We start from the raw sequence: 15,165 nt of genomic DNA on the forward strand, positions 1-15,165 counted from the left end.
AAACAATTAAGAAATAGAGAAAATAATATGAAAAAAATAACTCAAAAGGCTGTTTTAAACAACAGGAAACCCATTTAAATTTTACTTTTTAAAGGAAATACATCCATCAAAACTAATAAAGGAAATGTATAAATCCTTTAAGTTAAAGTAATCAAAGTTCAAATATTTGATAAATAAACTACTATGAACTGTCTAAAGTCATCCTGACCCTCCCTAAAATTAAAAAAAGATACCTGAACCAAAACCCTAACATATCCAAAAATTGTGGATGAAAAAAATCTAAATAAAATACCAATAATCAGAATGCAAGTGTAATTTAATATTAGAAATCTGCCAATATAACATGCCAAGTCAAGCAGTCAAAACACCATCATTCATAAGAAGAAGGAAAAGAGGCAGAATAAGATGACAAAAATTTTGGGAAGGGGAGATTGAGGCTAAGGCTGATTTTACTGTTCATGGGAAAAGGGAAAGAATAATTATCTTTAGAATTTATTAAGGCAACTTGTTATGTTTAACTTAAAACAATTAAAGGATTAAAAAGGGAGCAGGGGAACGAAGGTTTGATCAGTCCAACAGCAGGCAGACCAGGAGGAAAAAAACACCTGGTAAATAGAAAATAGGACAGAAATAAATATGAGTTTACACGGCAAATATAAATGGCTTAAAACTTAATGCTGCCGTTATTTAACGATGAAAATAATTCAGCAGTGTAACTTAATAGAACTTCAAATTACATAAAACAAACAAAGAACAACAGAAAGAAATTGCTAGTTTCACAATCATTATGGGCGATTTTAACATCTCACTCTCAGAAACATTAAAAGCATTTTAAGCAAGTATTTAGACAATACATTTAACAAGCAACGTTAGACAACTCAAACAACCCTCCTTATGTCTGGCTCTGTTAAAACACTGGATAAACAAACAAAATCCCTGCCTTCTCCAAACTACTCTCTAGTAGGAAGATATATTTTTTATTATTGAAAACAAATAAAACACAAGAAAATACTAGGGGAAAAAAGGGAAAGAATGAAGGACTAGCTGTCTGTTTAAATACATTTAAAAATCAGTCACTCAGTTGTGTCCGACTCTTTTACATTCACAAAATAAACTTCACGAAATAAAATTCATCTGAGTAAGGAGACACTTGAGTACAGATGTCAAGTAGAACAGGAACCGAAGCAGGCAGATGTCTGGTGAAATAGAGCTCAGTAGAAGAAACAGCAAATGCTAAGTTCTTAAGAGAAGAGCTGCAGGACAGCAAGGACACACTGCCGGAGCTCAGCAATGCTGCTCAGCAGACTGAGAGAAGCTGCGAGGAGACAGGCGGCCTAAGAGTATTTTTTTTAAAGGCGGGGGTGGGGATTTGTTTAGAAACTTGCAGACCAATATAATGACTGGATACAGGGAGACAGGAAACTCTTGAAATAATCCCAACATGACTACTGTAACGGGAAAGAGAATAAGAAATTAATTCAAGAGAGATTATGGAAGTAAAATTTATATTTAATCTTTCCTTCATGTTCTTCATAACTGTGTCAGCTCACTGCTGAAAACACTGAAACACACATAGCTTTGCTGGCTAACCCTAATCTCCCAGGCCAATGCCCTGTTCTAAGTTTCTCTCGCCACTATGCTCGCCAACTGGCTTTACGTCAAACTTGTTTTATCTTGTTAGTATCTCAATGTGTTGGTCGTCTGCATCATGGTGGTAGTTACTGTTTAGCTGCTAAGTCGTGTCCGACTCTTTGTGTCCCCACGGACTGTAGCCCACCAGGCTCCTCTGTCGTGTGATTTCCCAGACAAGAATACTGGTGTGGGTTGCCATTTCCTACTCCAGGGGATCCTGATCCAGGGATCAAACTCGCTTCTCCTGTATTGGCAGGCAGATTCTTTACACCACTGAGCCACCAGGGAAGCCCCTGAATGGTGGTATTTACCCCTAAAAAATAAATTTTAATTTTTGCCTTGCTTTTCTTCCTGCTTCTATTTATTTCTTCCATTCTTGATTTTTGGCACCACTGAAAACATGCTTTTTACATTCATCAATCCATCAGAATTCTACTACTTCTGTCAATGGATCAATGTATCAACATCAGAAATTTGATTTTTCTGAATTCGAAACATAAAAGGTCATATTGTCAAACTCACAGCAGTTGGCAATTTCCAAACTTAAAGAGCCAAACAGGTGCATAGATTTTCATAGCACGTTCACATGTTCTCGGTTTTGGTTTTAAATAGTCCAATTACAAACGATAACACAAAGATTATTCATTTTAATCTTTCTTTAGTTTTTCTCCCTTCTCTTTATCCTTTATATCTCATAACCTTTTCATCTTGCTTTTCCTTGTTTCACTTTGCTGCAAAGAAATATGAAGTAAAATAATACAACTAACTCTATTTGAGAAATTTTTCCAGAATTCAGTGTTTCTTGTTAATCTTATAAAAATTAAAACTACTTAAAAAAAACTAATTTGAATTCCTAAAACAACCTGAGGGCTCAGACTGTGAAGCATCCACCTGCCAATGCGGGAGCCCCGGGTTCAATCCCCGGGTTGGGGAGATCCCCTGGAGGAGGGCATGGCAACCCACTCCAGCATTCTTACCTGCAGAATCCCACGGACGGAGGAGCCTGGTGGGCTACAGTCCATGGGGTCACAAAGAGTCGGACACGACTGAGTGACACTCATAAACAGACGAAGCATAAGAAACAGTATTATCAGACACTGGACAACAGGCAGGGAGAGAACCGTAATCCCTGAGGAAAGGAAATCAAAAAGGTGAGCCCCACCCTCACAGAGGCTTTCCACGTGGGTTAGTTTATGAACTGCAGCACACAGAGGGAACTCAGGGCTGGCAACTGTGCTCAAATGAACACAGAGAAATCGTTAGTTAAGGGGGCGAACGGAGGAGAATTTGTGGAGCAGAGTACACAGAACGAGGGAGCAGAGAAAAAGCTCCAGAAATCTGCTACCCTTGAGTTTTAATCTGAACACCAAACTGTGCCGTTGTGGTATAAAACCTCACAAGGCTGAACAGGAACTGCTTCCAAGGCAAGACCCAATAGAGAAAAGATGCAATACAGAGTCCCAGAGCTCACAATGAGCCAGGAATCAGTCATGCTCCCTCTGGCCAGAGTGTAAGCCCTCAGGGACTACACCTTTAGAAAGAGGGCTACATGAAGCCTAGAACAAACACTATTCTAGACCAGCCTTAAAAGAGCTGACAAAAGCAACAACAGAATCAAAATGACCCACAATTAATTCAACTGGTGGCCAAAAAGGAAAAAAAAAAAAAAGACAAAACCAGAAGAAAAATCAAGGATTAGAAACAGAAAACAGAGAAGACAGACATAAGCATGGATATTAAACCAGCTAGTATCACTATTCCTCATGCTTAGTGAGTATGGAAAACACGAAAAAAGAAGCGAAATGGAAGATGATAAAGGCTAACATCAAAAGATGACATCATATGAAAACTTCACTTTGAAAGATCTGATTAGAAACTGCAAAAGAAACATGACTGACCTTCAAAACATAGCAAAACAAACAAAAACCTTCCCCAAATAAAGGACAAAGTGAAAAAAAGACAAACAGCTACATGCAGTGTCCTCTGGGACAGTAACAACCAGTCTAGTATGTGTGAAGCTTGACTAGGAGGGAAGGGAATGGAAAAAATATTTAGAGAAATAATAGCAACAAAATCTTACAAATTAGAAAAAAATAAAAACCCACAGGGACTTCTCTGGCGATCTGGTGGCTAAGACTCTGGGCTCCCAATGCAGGGAGCCCAGGTTTGATCCCTGGTCAAGGGAACTACATCCCACATGCTGCCAAGTAAAAACCTGCTTTACCATCTGAGCCACCAGGAAGTCAAGTAAAACCTAGCACAGCCAAATAAATAAATAAAAAGAAACAAAACAAAAAGACACAAGAAGCACAACAAAATTCCTAACACAAATACACACACTCCCCTCCAGTAAGGCACTTAACAGTCAATCTGCTGACAAACAGCAAGAAAAAGAAATTCCTAAAAGCAAACTCCCCTCAAAAGACATACTGACTGTTTACAGAGTAACAAAAATAATGACTGCAACCTTTTCATCTGAAAGGATATTTAAAAGTGCTTGGAAGAAAATTAAAGGGGGGGAAACACCCATAAACCGTTGAATAAAACATACAACAAAAAGCATCCTTCAAAAATAATAGTAGGACCTCCCTGGTGTACCAGTGCTTAAGAATCCACTTTGCGCTGCAGGGTACGCAGGTTTGATCCCTGGTCAGGGAACTAGGATCCCATATGCCAGTGGGGCAACAAAGTCCGTGCTCCACAACCAGAGCTAGCCAGCCCAGCACAACAGAAGATGCTCAACGACACAACCAAGATCCTGCGTGTTACAGCTGAGACCTGACGTAGCCAAACAGAGAAATAAAGAAAAAATAAAGCAAAAAGTAAACAAACGCTAAACAAGTTAGAAGAAACTTTCATTATACGTTAAGGAAATTCTTCAGACAGAAGGAAAATAATGCTCAATAAACATCTGGACCAAATTCCTCTATGCAAAAGAATAAAGAGTGATATAAATGGTATGTGAGTAAATTTATAAAAGACTTTTATATTTAAACCTCTAAAAATTAACTCACTGTTCAAAGCAAAAATAATAACTTATTGCGGGTTTCAAAATATGTAGAAAATTTAAATGTATAAAAAAAATAGTTCAAAACATAGGAGGGTAAAAGCATGCTGATGTACGGGTTTTATCTGAAGTGGTATTAACTGAGGCACCCTCTGAAGAGTTAACTGTGCAATGTAAATCCTAAATCCTTTGTAAACAACACACACGGTCAGTTTATTAGTCCAATGGAAATAAAAACGGAATCCTAAAAATATATTCAATTAACCCAAAGAAGATAGGAAATCAATAGAAGGAAACAAAGTAGAGAATGGGAGAGAAGGGACAAACACAAAACAAAGCGCAAGTAGATTTAATCCCTCCACATCAGTAATTACTTAAGGGTCAATGGTCTCAACTCGACAATTACGAGGCAAAACTTGTCAGACCAAATGAAGACAGCAAGAATCTTCATCACGGAGATACAGTCCTAAAAATGCATGCGCTCCACAGCAAAGTTTCAAAACATGAAAGGAGAGATGTTTAAAGCCACATTATACCTTGTTAGCACAACCCTCTGCTCAGTAACTGATACAGGTAGACACAAAGCTCAGTAAAGAGATGGAAGGTTTAAGGCTACCAACCACAAGGACTGAACTGACAGTTAAAGAACACCCTACCTAAGGACAACAGGCCACCTACTCCTTTCAGGTGCATGACCCCAGGATCAGGCGGGTTCCAGATCCGGAAAGGAGTAGTCAAAGCTGTACACTGTCACCCAGCTTATGTAACTAATATGTAGAGTGCATCACGTGAAATGCCAGGCTGGAAAAAGCACAGGCTGGCATCAAGACTGATGGGAGAAATAAGAAAATGAGAAAATAGCTTGAGCTAAATGAAAACGAAAACATAGCATTTCAAAATTTGTAACATTCGGGTAAGCAGTGAATGGGAAATTTACCATTTTAAATAGTAATATCAGGGGCAAGAGAGGGGTAGGGAATTAAGAGGTATAAACTATTATGTATAAAATAAATAAGCTATAAGGATATATAATATAACACAGGAAATATAATCAATATTTTATAATAGTTATTTTATAAACTATTTTAAAGGTTTTATTACTCCATTTATAAACAGAGTAATATAACCTTTAATAACTGCAAATCAACTGACAACCATTATGTCATACACCTGACACTTCTGAAATAGTGTACATAGATTATACCTCAATTAATAAAAAAAGTTTTAAAAAAGTTATATAAAAAAACCTCATAATAGTAACATAGGTCTCCACTTAAAAGAAATTTAAAAATGAAAATCAAGACTATAATAAGTAGCAGGGAAGAAATAATAAAGAGCAGAAATTGATGACATAAAACCACAATCGTTTGTTTTCAAACTGAAAACAAAAGATAGTTCTTTGAAAGAACAGATGACCAACCAACAAAAATGATCAAGAAAAATTTAAAAAGCCTCACAAATTACCAATAAAAAATTTGAAAGGGGAGGGTCATCACTAGAGAGACTATACACATTAAAAGGACAATGATATTCTATTAAAAAACAATTCTGTCACTAAAACAGCAACTCAGATGAAATGATCAAAATCCTTGGAAGACACAAATTATCAAATATGAGTTAAGAATAGAGAATCTGAGTAACCCAATCACATATTTTAAAGATTGAATTTGTAAGTAAAAACCTTCACAAAAAGAAAATCCAATCCCTGATGGCTTTACTGATGAATTCTATCAAACTTTTGAGAAACAATATTAATCCTACACTATCTTTTGTAAAAAAACAAATAAGAAAAGAACACTTTCTAACTCATTCTATGAGGCTGGCATGCCACTGACGGCAAAAATCAAAGACATTACATAAAATAATATCCATTATAAACATAGGCCTGTTCCATAAAATAAAAAAAGAACACTCTTCCACCCATTTTTTGAAGATAATACAACTGTCATACATACCAAGTCAAAACAAGAGTAATGAAAGAAAATAAAATTACACCCTATTTTTCACTTTAAAAACTCCCAACAAAAGATATCAAGGGGCTCCACCTCTAACAAGTTGGAGAAATATATGCCAAACTTTTTTCTCCCACTGAATGTAACTATAAAGCATGTAAATAATTCATGAAACCACCACTGAGTTGCCTTAAAAACTTAACAGCAGTTTGTCCAGGAACAGACACCAAAATTCACCAAAGTATCACTAAGTTTACTACTATTTTACCTCTCCCGTATCCCCTGGCCTGAACTAAAAGAAGTCTGAAACCCAGAACTCAGTGCTGAGGTGCAGAAAAAGAGAGAGCTTGCCTGAACTGACCACAACCTGCCCATGGGTGGGCCTGATCCGAATTAGCGTTAAGAACACCTTTGAGAGCTAAGCTAACAGGTCCCACAGGGGTGACTCGGTACTGCACACACAGTGCAAACAGAAACAGTCCCGCAAAAGGCTTTGAAAACTAAACTGACCTTACTGCAGCCCACAAAAGGCTGGTTGTAACCTGCAGCTTGTACCTACCCAGGCTAAGTGCCTGTTAAATCAAAATTACCAACCTTCTCCGTAAGATGTTTCTAAAATCCACAGTCTTATAATATCTAAGACGTTCAGGAAACAATCCAAAATTACTTGATACTCAAAGAACTACTATAAAATCAAATCACCCGAAAAAATACAAGAGGCTAATGATAAAATGACAGAGGTTGGAATTATGAACACTTTCAGGCAGATACTATAAAATGTTCCTATGAGCAACTCTGAACACTTAAAGCTTAAAACAGAAAGTATCAGCAAATAATGAAAAGACATAAAGAAGAACCAAGAAGAAATTTTAGAAAGAAAAAATTACAAAACCAAAATAAAAGACTCAGTAGAAATAAAAAAAATCAATGATGGCCGTCATTTCAATTCAGTTCAGTTCAGTCGCTCAGTCGTGTCCAACTCTTTGCGACCCCATGAACTGCAGCACACCAGGCCTCCTTGTCCATCACCAACTCCCGGAGTTCACCCAAACTCATGTCCATCGAGTCAATGATGCCATCCAACCATCTCATCCTCTGTTGCCCCCTTTTCCTCCTGCCCCCAATCCCTCCCAGCATCAGAGTCTTTTCCAATAAGTCAACTCTTTGCATGAGGTGGCCAAAGTATTGGAGTTTCAGCTTTAGCATCAGTCCTTCCAAAGAACACCCAGGACTGATCTCCTTTAGAATGGACTGGTTGGATCTCCTTGCAGTCCAAGGGACTCTTAAAGAGTCTTCTCCAACAACAGCACAAATGCTCAGAGGTTAAAGCATCTGCCTGCAGTGTGGGAGACCTGGGTTTGATCCCTGGGTTGGGAAGATCTCCTGGAGAAGGAAATGGCAACCCACTCCAGTATTCTTGCCTGGAGAATCCCATGAATGGAGGAGCCTGGTGGGCTTACAGTCCACGGGGTCGCAAAGAGTCAGACCCGACTGAGCGACTTAACTTTCACTTTAACTTTCGTATGTGGCCTAGACACTCCAATCAAAATACAGAGGTTGTGTGAGAATCAATTAAAAAAAAACATGCCCCAACTACATGCTGTCTACTTGAAGCTGAAATCAAATATGACGACCCACTTAAGGAAACAGATCATGCAACACTAACCGAAATTAAGCTGAAATGGATGTGTTAGTATCATACAAAGCAGTATGTCACTTCAAAACAAATGACAAGGATAAAGAAGGGTATCACATGCAATACTGATTCCCAACAACAAATAATTCCAAACGTATATGTAACCTCACAGCAGAACTTCAAAACACATGAAGCAAAAACCAACCAAAAACCCTTAAAGTACATTATTCTCACGGACTCCTCATAACTGCCCTGCTGAAGTCAGCACTGCTGTCCCCGTTTTACAGATAACCAAACTGAACCTGTCAGTCGTGTCCGACTCTGTGCGACCCCGTGGACTGCAGCCCACCAGGCTCCTGTCTATGCGATTCTTCAGGCAAAAATATTGGAGTGGGTTGCCATTTCCTCCTCCAGGGGATCTTCCTGACCCAGGGATTCAATCGGTGTCTCCTGCATCGGCAGGCAGATTCTTTACCACTAAGCCACCGAGGAAGCCCCACATTGAAATTAAGAAAGGTTAAATAGGTTACCCAAAGTCACTCAACTGGTCAAAGCTAAACCGTAGTGAGGTCAACATACTGGGAAGAAGACCCACAAACTCCCCCTGCTGAGGTCTATGAAACTATTGGTTTGCCCTAAACGTCCATTAAAAAAAAAAAAAAAAACCTGTTGAGGGTAGGGAAGCTTGCTACCTTGGGCCAGTGCCTGTATCTGCTACCAAACCCCACTGCTCAGCCCTCAAAACAGGCAAAGGAAAAACGCTTCAAGACCACCTCTCCTCAAGCATCTCAGGATTCCACTCCACTGGACAGGTCACTGACTGACACACCCAAAAAACCAAGAGGCTGAAGCAGGAGTTTAGACAGGAATGTGGAACTGGAATGAAAGCTGACCTTTCCCAGTCCTGTGGCCAGTGCTGACTTTTCCAAGTTTTCTGGCATATTGAATGCAGCACTTTAACAGCATCCACTTTTAGGATGTAACTGTAGATCAGGCGTTAATATTAGTTTGCTTTTAACGCAGTCAGTGTTTGTTTAGAAATAGTGAGATGCTCACTCTTTTTCTCTCCTTACCTTTCCCTCTTTATCTCAGATTTACACCCGTGTTCACAGGAGTTTCCACCCTTGAGGACCTCACTCCAATAGGTGCTCAACTAAACAGCATCTGTTGGTTCATCTACCCTACCGGCCTCTCACCACCCAGCTCAGTGAAGGGCACTCAGTCGTGTCCGACTCTTTGCAACCCTTGGACTGTACAGTCCATGGAATTTTCCAGGCCAGAATACTGGAGTGGGTGGCCTTTCCCTTCTCCAGGGAATCTTCCTAATCGAACAGGGATCTCCTGCACTGCAGGTAGATTCTTTACCAGCCGAACTATGAGGGAAACCAGCTCAGAGGCAGCAGTAATACAGCGGTTACAAGCAGAGATTGCGGAGCCGGACTGCCTGGATCACAAGGCTGCCAGCTGCACAACCACGTGTGAGGGGCTTAAACTTGGTGCCTCACTTTCCTCATCAGTAAAATGGTATAAAAGAACTACCTCACAGGACTACCGTGAGGATTAAATGTAAAGTGCCTCCAATGCCAGTTCCCTGTGACCCTCTCCTCATCCCGGGCCTTTATCACCTCCTTTCCAAGCTTGGACCCCATGATCAGCGGGTCTAACGCTCTGATCCTCAATACTTCCTCCCTTTATTTCATTCCATTAAATGCCTGGTAAAACCTCAATACTGATGAAAACAAACCTTGCATCTGCTCTGGCCCAGGAGCTCAAGCTGTGGGGAAAAGACACAGCCAAGTCACTGCCTTCAGTCTGCATTTCCAACCTCACCCCTCCGGAAGCCCCTCACTACCCAGCAATCACCGCTCGGATCGGTTCACTCTCCCTTTCCTTAGATACTTATTTCATACTTTTTCTGTCTTCAAACAATTAAAGACTCTCCACTCTCCACCCTTCGGTTGACAGAATCGGCTTGCTACTTCAGTGGGGACACAGAGCTAGTCTGAGAGTTTCCTATCCTCCTCTGACCAAACCCTCAACTTCCCTGAAAGCTCCCCTGTAGACTCCACGTTCCCTCCCGCTAAACACACCATCTGGTCTCCCTACTGACACCCATCCCTCCTGTGCTCAGGATCACGTTCTCTTTCCTGTTTGTGAACTCTGCCCCTGCCCTGACTCCCTTCCTCTCCTGAATGACCAACCTTTCCCCAGAAAAAGGAGTCTGAACAGCATACAAATGGACTGTAGTAACACAGTCTTCTTTAAAAAACAAAGGAAAAAAAGAAACCCTCCTGGGACGCCACATCCCCTTCCCAGCGCCTGCCCGGTCCTGAGAGCCGTGCTCCTTGAGCGCTCTGGACCCAGGTCTGCCCTTCGGCCCCATCAGATGGATCGTCCTTCCCCTCACCCCACTGAAGGGCCCGGATCAGAGTCACCAAAGAACAGGCGGACAGACAGCTGGGTTCACCTGGACTGCGCCTGTCATTCTCGAATAGCTGACTGGGCTCCTGTCACATTCAACAACGTCTTGGTTAGATCCCTGAGTTATCTAACCGCCAGGACCTACGACATGCCAGTTCTCCACCCGTCAGACACCCGTGAGACCGGGGCCGTTTTCTCCCTAGCTCCTTGGACACAACACTCTGCTGAGGTTCCCCTACCACACCGGGCCCCCCTCACTTCCTCTGCTGGCGCCTCTTGCTCTTTACCGACCCCGTGATGGTCCAGTGTCCGGGGCTCCGTCACTGAATCCCCTGCACAGGCTCGTTGCAGCCTCTCTATGTGCACACTGGTAACTCATGCATCCCTCCACTGCCTGCCTCTCTGCTGCTGCTGCTGCCAAGTCGCTTCAGTCGTGTCCAACCCTGCGCGACCCCAGAGACGGCAGCCCACCAGGCTCCCCCGTCCCTGGGATTCTCCAGGCAAGAACACTGGAGTGGGTTGCCATTTCCTTCTCCAATGCATGGAAGCGAAAAGTGAAAGTGAAGTCGCTCAGTCGTGTCCGACTCTTAGCGACCCCATGGACTGCAGCCCACCAGGCTCCTCTGTCCATGGGATTTTCCAGGCAAGAGTACTGGAGTGGGGTGCCATTGTCTTTTCAATCACAACTCAGTACCTGCCTACTCAGCAGCATCTCTACGTTAACATGTCAAACACACACGTGACTCTGCACCCTACCCTCAGAAACTCGCTTCTCCAACGGTACCCACCTCCGCCAGCGGTGGCATCCGGGGCTGAGGAACCTAGCCCCACGACTCAGGGCCTTGTCTCTCGTTCCCACACATCATGTCAGCAAATACCGTCAGCACACCTTCAAGACACACACGCGTCCCTACTTCTCAAAAGTTCACTTTATGCCACTTTTATAAGAGGCTGACATTAGTATCTGTTTTCACCAACCAAAACAAATTCAAAGAGGATTTTCACTTCTCAAAGAAAGGGGCTGAGGAGAGGGTGACTGCTTCTTCACTTTCTGTCATCCCATCTGATTAAAGCTTTCATGAGAAAACTCTATTTTCTGAAGGCAGGAGAGATGGGTATTCCAAACACGCCAACTTCTCAGGAATTACAGCTGCTAACAGCCTAGAGTCACCACCCTTCTTTTTGTTACCGTTGCAACTGGGAATCACACAGCTAACCTTTACTGAGCATTTAGTACGTGAGAGGCACTGCTCTACCGCCATCTCTAGCTTACCTGTCTCTTAAGAGAGAATGCAATCACCACCATGGCTGGAATTTAGTCACTACTGCACCCCCCACACCTAACAGCACCGGGCGTTTCTCAGGCACTCAATACGCGCTTTGCTAAATGAGTAACAACGGTTCTACAACTCAGGAGGAAAATAGGAATTTAATAACTAGAACTGAAATAACCACCTAACCATTCTAAAGATACACAACTTACAGTTCTGCTTCCCACTGAACAGAAAAATAAAATTTCACACAGAGTCAAACTTTAAAAGAAAAGCCATGTAACCTAATGCTGAATGTTATGTCATTAAGGTAAATAAAGAGAAAGAAGTTTTAACACCACAAGGGAATAGACAAAACTGTCATCGCTGACAGACAACATCCCCAACATCTACTTAGAAAACACAAGTTAATCAACTGAAAAGCTAACAGTTTTCTGTAAGACTGGTCAGCATAGTAACATAATAAAAATATCAGTGACTTTCCTGTACCTCATGCTGAACAAACAGCAGCAATAATCAACTGGAACATAATGAAAGGAGATGTAATAACAATCAAGTTACTAGGAATCACTTTAATGAGAAATACAATAAAACTTTACTTATGGACTTAATGGAAGAACCAAGTAAATTGACAGATAAACCCAACAGGAAAAAAGACAACAAATACAAACAAGCAACTCATAGACCAAACAAACTGACCTATAAAATATGATGACGTGTTCCACCTCACCAAGCGATCAAGGAAATCAAAGACGGAGGTGGAAAATGAAGAATACTGACAACAGCCAGTGACCGTGGGAACGCAGCAGAGACAAGTGCTCGCTCACAGCAGCTGGCAGGGACGCACATGGTCCAGCAGACCCTGGACGGCCCTTCACCAACATCGACCGAAATATGGGATGCACACACCACCTGATCCGTCAGCTCCACCTGCAGAACCTAGCTCACTGCACAAATACAGAGAACAGACATGTCCACTACACCATAAGCAACTTAAAGCTGACCAAGGGAATATTTAAATAAAGCACACTCTACCCACGCAATGATTCACACTTTCTGATCACTACACAGACTTCCCAGGAGGCTCAGCGGAGTAGAATCCACCTGCCAATCCAGGAGAAACAGCAGATGAGGTTCAATCCCCGCGTCAGGAAGGTCTCCTGGAGGAGGAAATGGCAACCCATGCTAGTATTCTTGCCTGGAAAATCCCACAGACATAGAAGCCTGGTGGGCTACAGTCTATGGGGTCTCAGAGGACTGGACACAAATGAGCGCCTGAGCACAATCACAAAAAATACAACAATAAAACAATGTATCTGGACTTATTTGTACTAAAATAGAAAGCTCTCTAAGATCTCTGAGACACAGTTCCATGAGGAAAAGATACATTACAGAATACATGAGTCCATGAATTTTTTAAGTGCATACAAATGTGGGTAAGTTTGCTCAAACTCATGTCCATTCAGTCAGTGATGCCATCCAACCATCTCATCCTCTGTTCTCCTTCTCATCTTGCCCTCACTCTTTCCCAGCATCAGGGTCTATCTATTCTAACAAGTCAGTTCTTCGCATCAGGTGCCCAAAGTATCGGTGCTTCAGCTTCAGCATCAGTCCTTCCAATAAATATCCAGGCTTGATTTCCTTTAGGATTGACAGGCTTGATCTCTTGGAAGGCCAAGGGACTCTCAAGAATCTTCTCCAATACCACAGTTCAAAAGCATCAATTCTTCGGTGTTGAGTCTTCTCTATGGGTCAGCTCTCCCATCCGTACATACTGCTGGAAAAACCACAGCTTTGACTAGACAAACCTTTGTCAGCAGTGATGTCTCTGCGTTTTAATGTGCTACCTAGGTCTGTCATAGCTCTCCTTCCAAGGCGCAACCGTCTTTTAATTTCATGGCTGCAGTCACCGTCATCATTGATTTTGGAGCCCAGGAAAATAAAATCTGCCACGGTTTCCACTTTTTTCCCTATCTATTTGCCAAGAAATGAAATGACCAGATGCCATGATCTCCATTTTTTGAATGTTGAGTTTTAATTCAATTTTATAGATTAAAAAAAGAAATCTAAACCAGTAGTAAAAGATATTTCTCATCTACTATATTGGAAATGTTTTAAATCCAATAATACCAAGAAGTGGCAAGAAACTATAGAAATAGAAACTTTTAGACTCTGATAGGAGTGTGAATCATTTAAAAAAATATTCTGTATTACCCAATAAAGTGACCTGTGTACATAGCTTAAGAGGCATTGGCATGGTTTTTACTCATGATTAAATGAGTAAGAAATGTTATTTTAAATTATGACAAAGCATATACACAAAACACTACAAATAAGTAAAACTAACTTTCAAAGAGGAAAATTTTTTAGAAAAGCAAAACAGACTCTTATACCACCCAAAGACACCAACTAATTAACCTCTAAAGTTTTAGTAAGAAGGAAAATTGACCCAGAAGGAAAATATGAGATACAGAGGGAAAGGTAAGGAGAGAAAAAGAGTGAACATCTCACTATTTCTAAACAAACACTGACTGCGTTAAAGCAAACTAATATTAACGTCTGACCTACAGTTACATCCTAAAAGTGGATGCTGTTAAAGTGCTGCATTCAATATGCCAGAAAATTTCGAAAAGTCAGCACAGGCCACAGGACTGGAAAAGGTCAGTTTTCGTTCCAATTCCAAAGACAGACAACGCCAAAGAATGTTCAAACTGTTGTACAATTGAGCTCACTACAAATGCTAGTAAGGTTATGCTCAAAATTCTTCAAGTTAGGCTTCAACAGTATGTAAACGGAGACCTTCCAGATGTACAAGCTGGATTGAGAAATATATTTTATAAATGTTAAGAAATGTATTTTAAGTTGTGACCAAACACATACACAAAACACTACACAGAATTAAAACTATCTTTCAAAGATTCATGTTGAGGTTTGACAGAAAACAGCAAAACTCTGTAAAGCAATTATCCTTCAGTAAAAAATAAATTTAAAACAAAGGACAATTTTTTAGAAAAACGAAAGAGATATTTATACCACCTAAAGACACCAACCAATTAATCTCCAAAGTTTCAGGAAGAAGAAAAATTGTCCCAGAAGGAAAATCTGAGAGGTAAGAGGGAATGGTAAGGAGAGAAAAGGCAAAGGAACCAGAGATCAAATTGCCAGCATCCACTGGATCATAGAAACAAGCAAGGGAACTCCAAAAACAACTTCTACTTCTGTTTCATTGACTACGCTAAATCCACT

General features: G+C 41.0%; 1 protein-coding gene across 22 annotated transcripts in view; it reads right to left on the minus strand.

Moving 5' to 3' along the window:
• Positions 1-15,165, minus strand: part of KMT2C (lysine methyltransferase 2C) — a 257,448-nt gene that overhangs the window by 182,659 nt on the left and 59,624 nt on the right. The window lies entirely within an intron of this gene.

This window comes from Ovis aries, chromosome 4, assembly GCF_016772045.2.
Source record: "Ovis aries strain OAR_USU_Benz2616 breed Rambouillet chromosome 4, ARS-UI_Ramb_v3.0, whole genome shotgun sequence".
Classification (NCBI taxonomy): domain Eukaryota; kingdom Metazoa; phylum Chordata; class Mammalia; order Artiodactyla; family Bovidae; genus Ovis; species Ovis aries.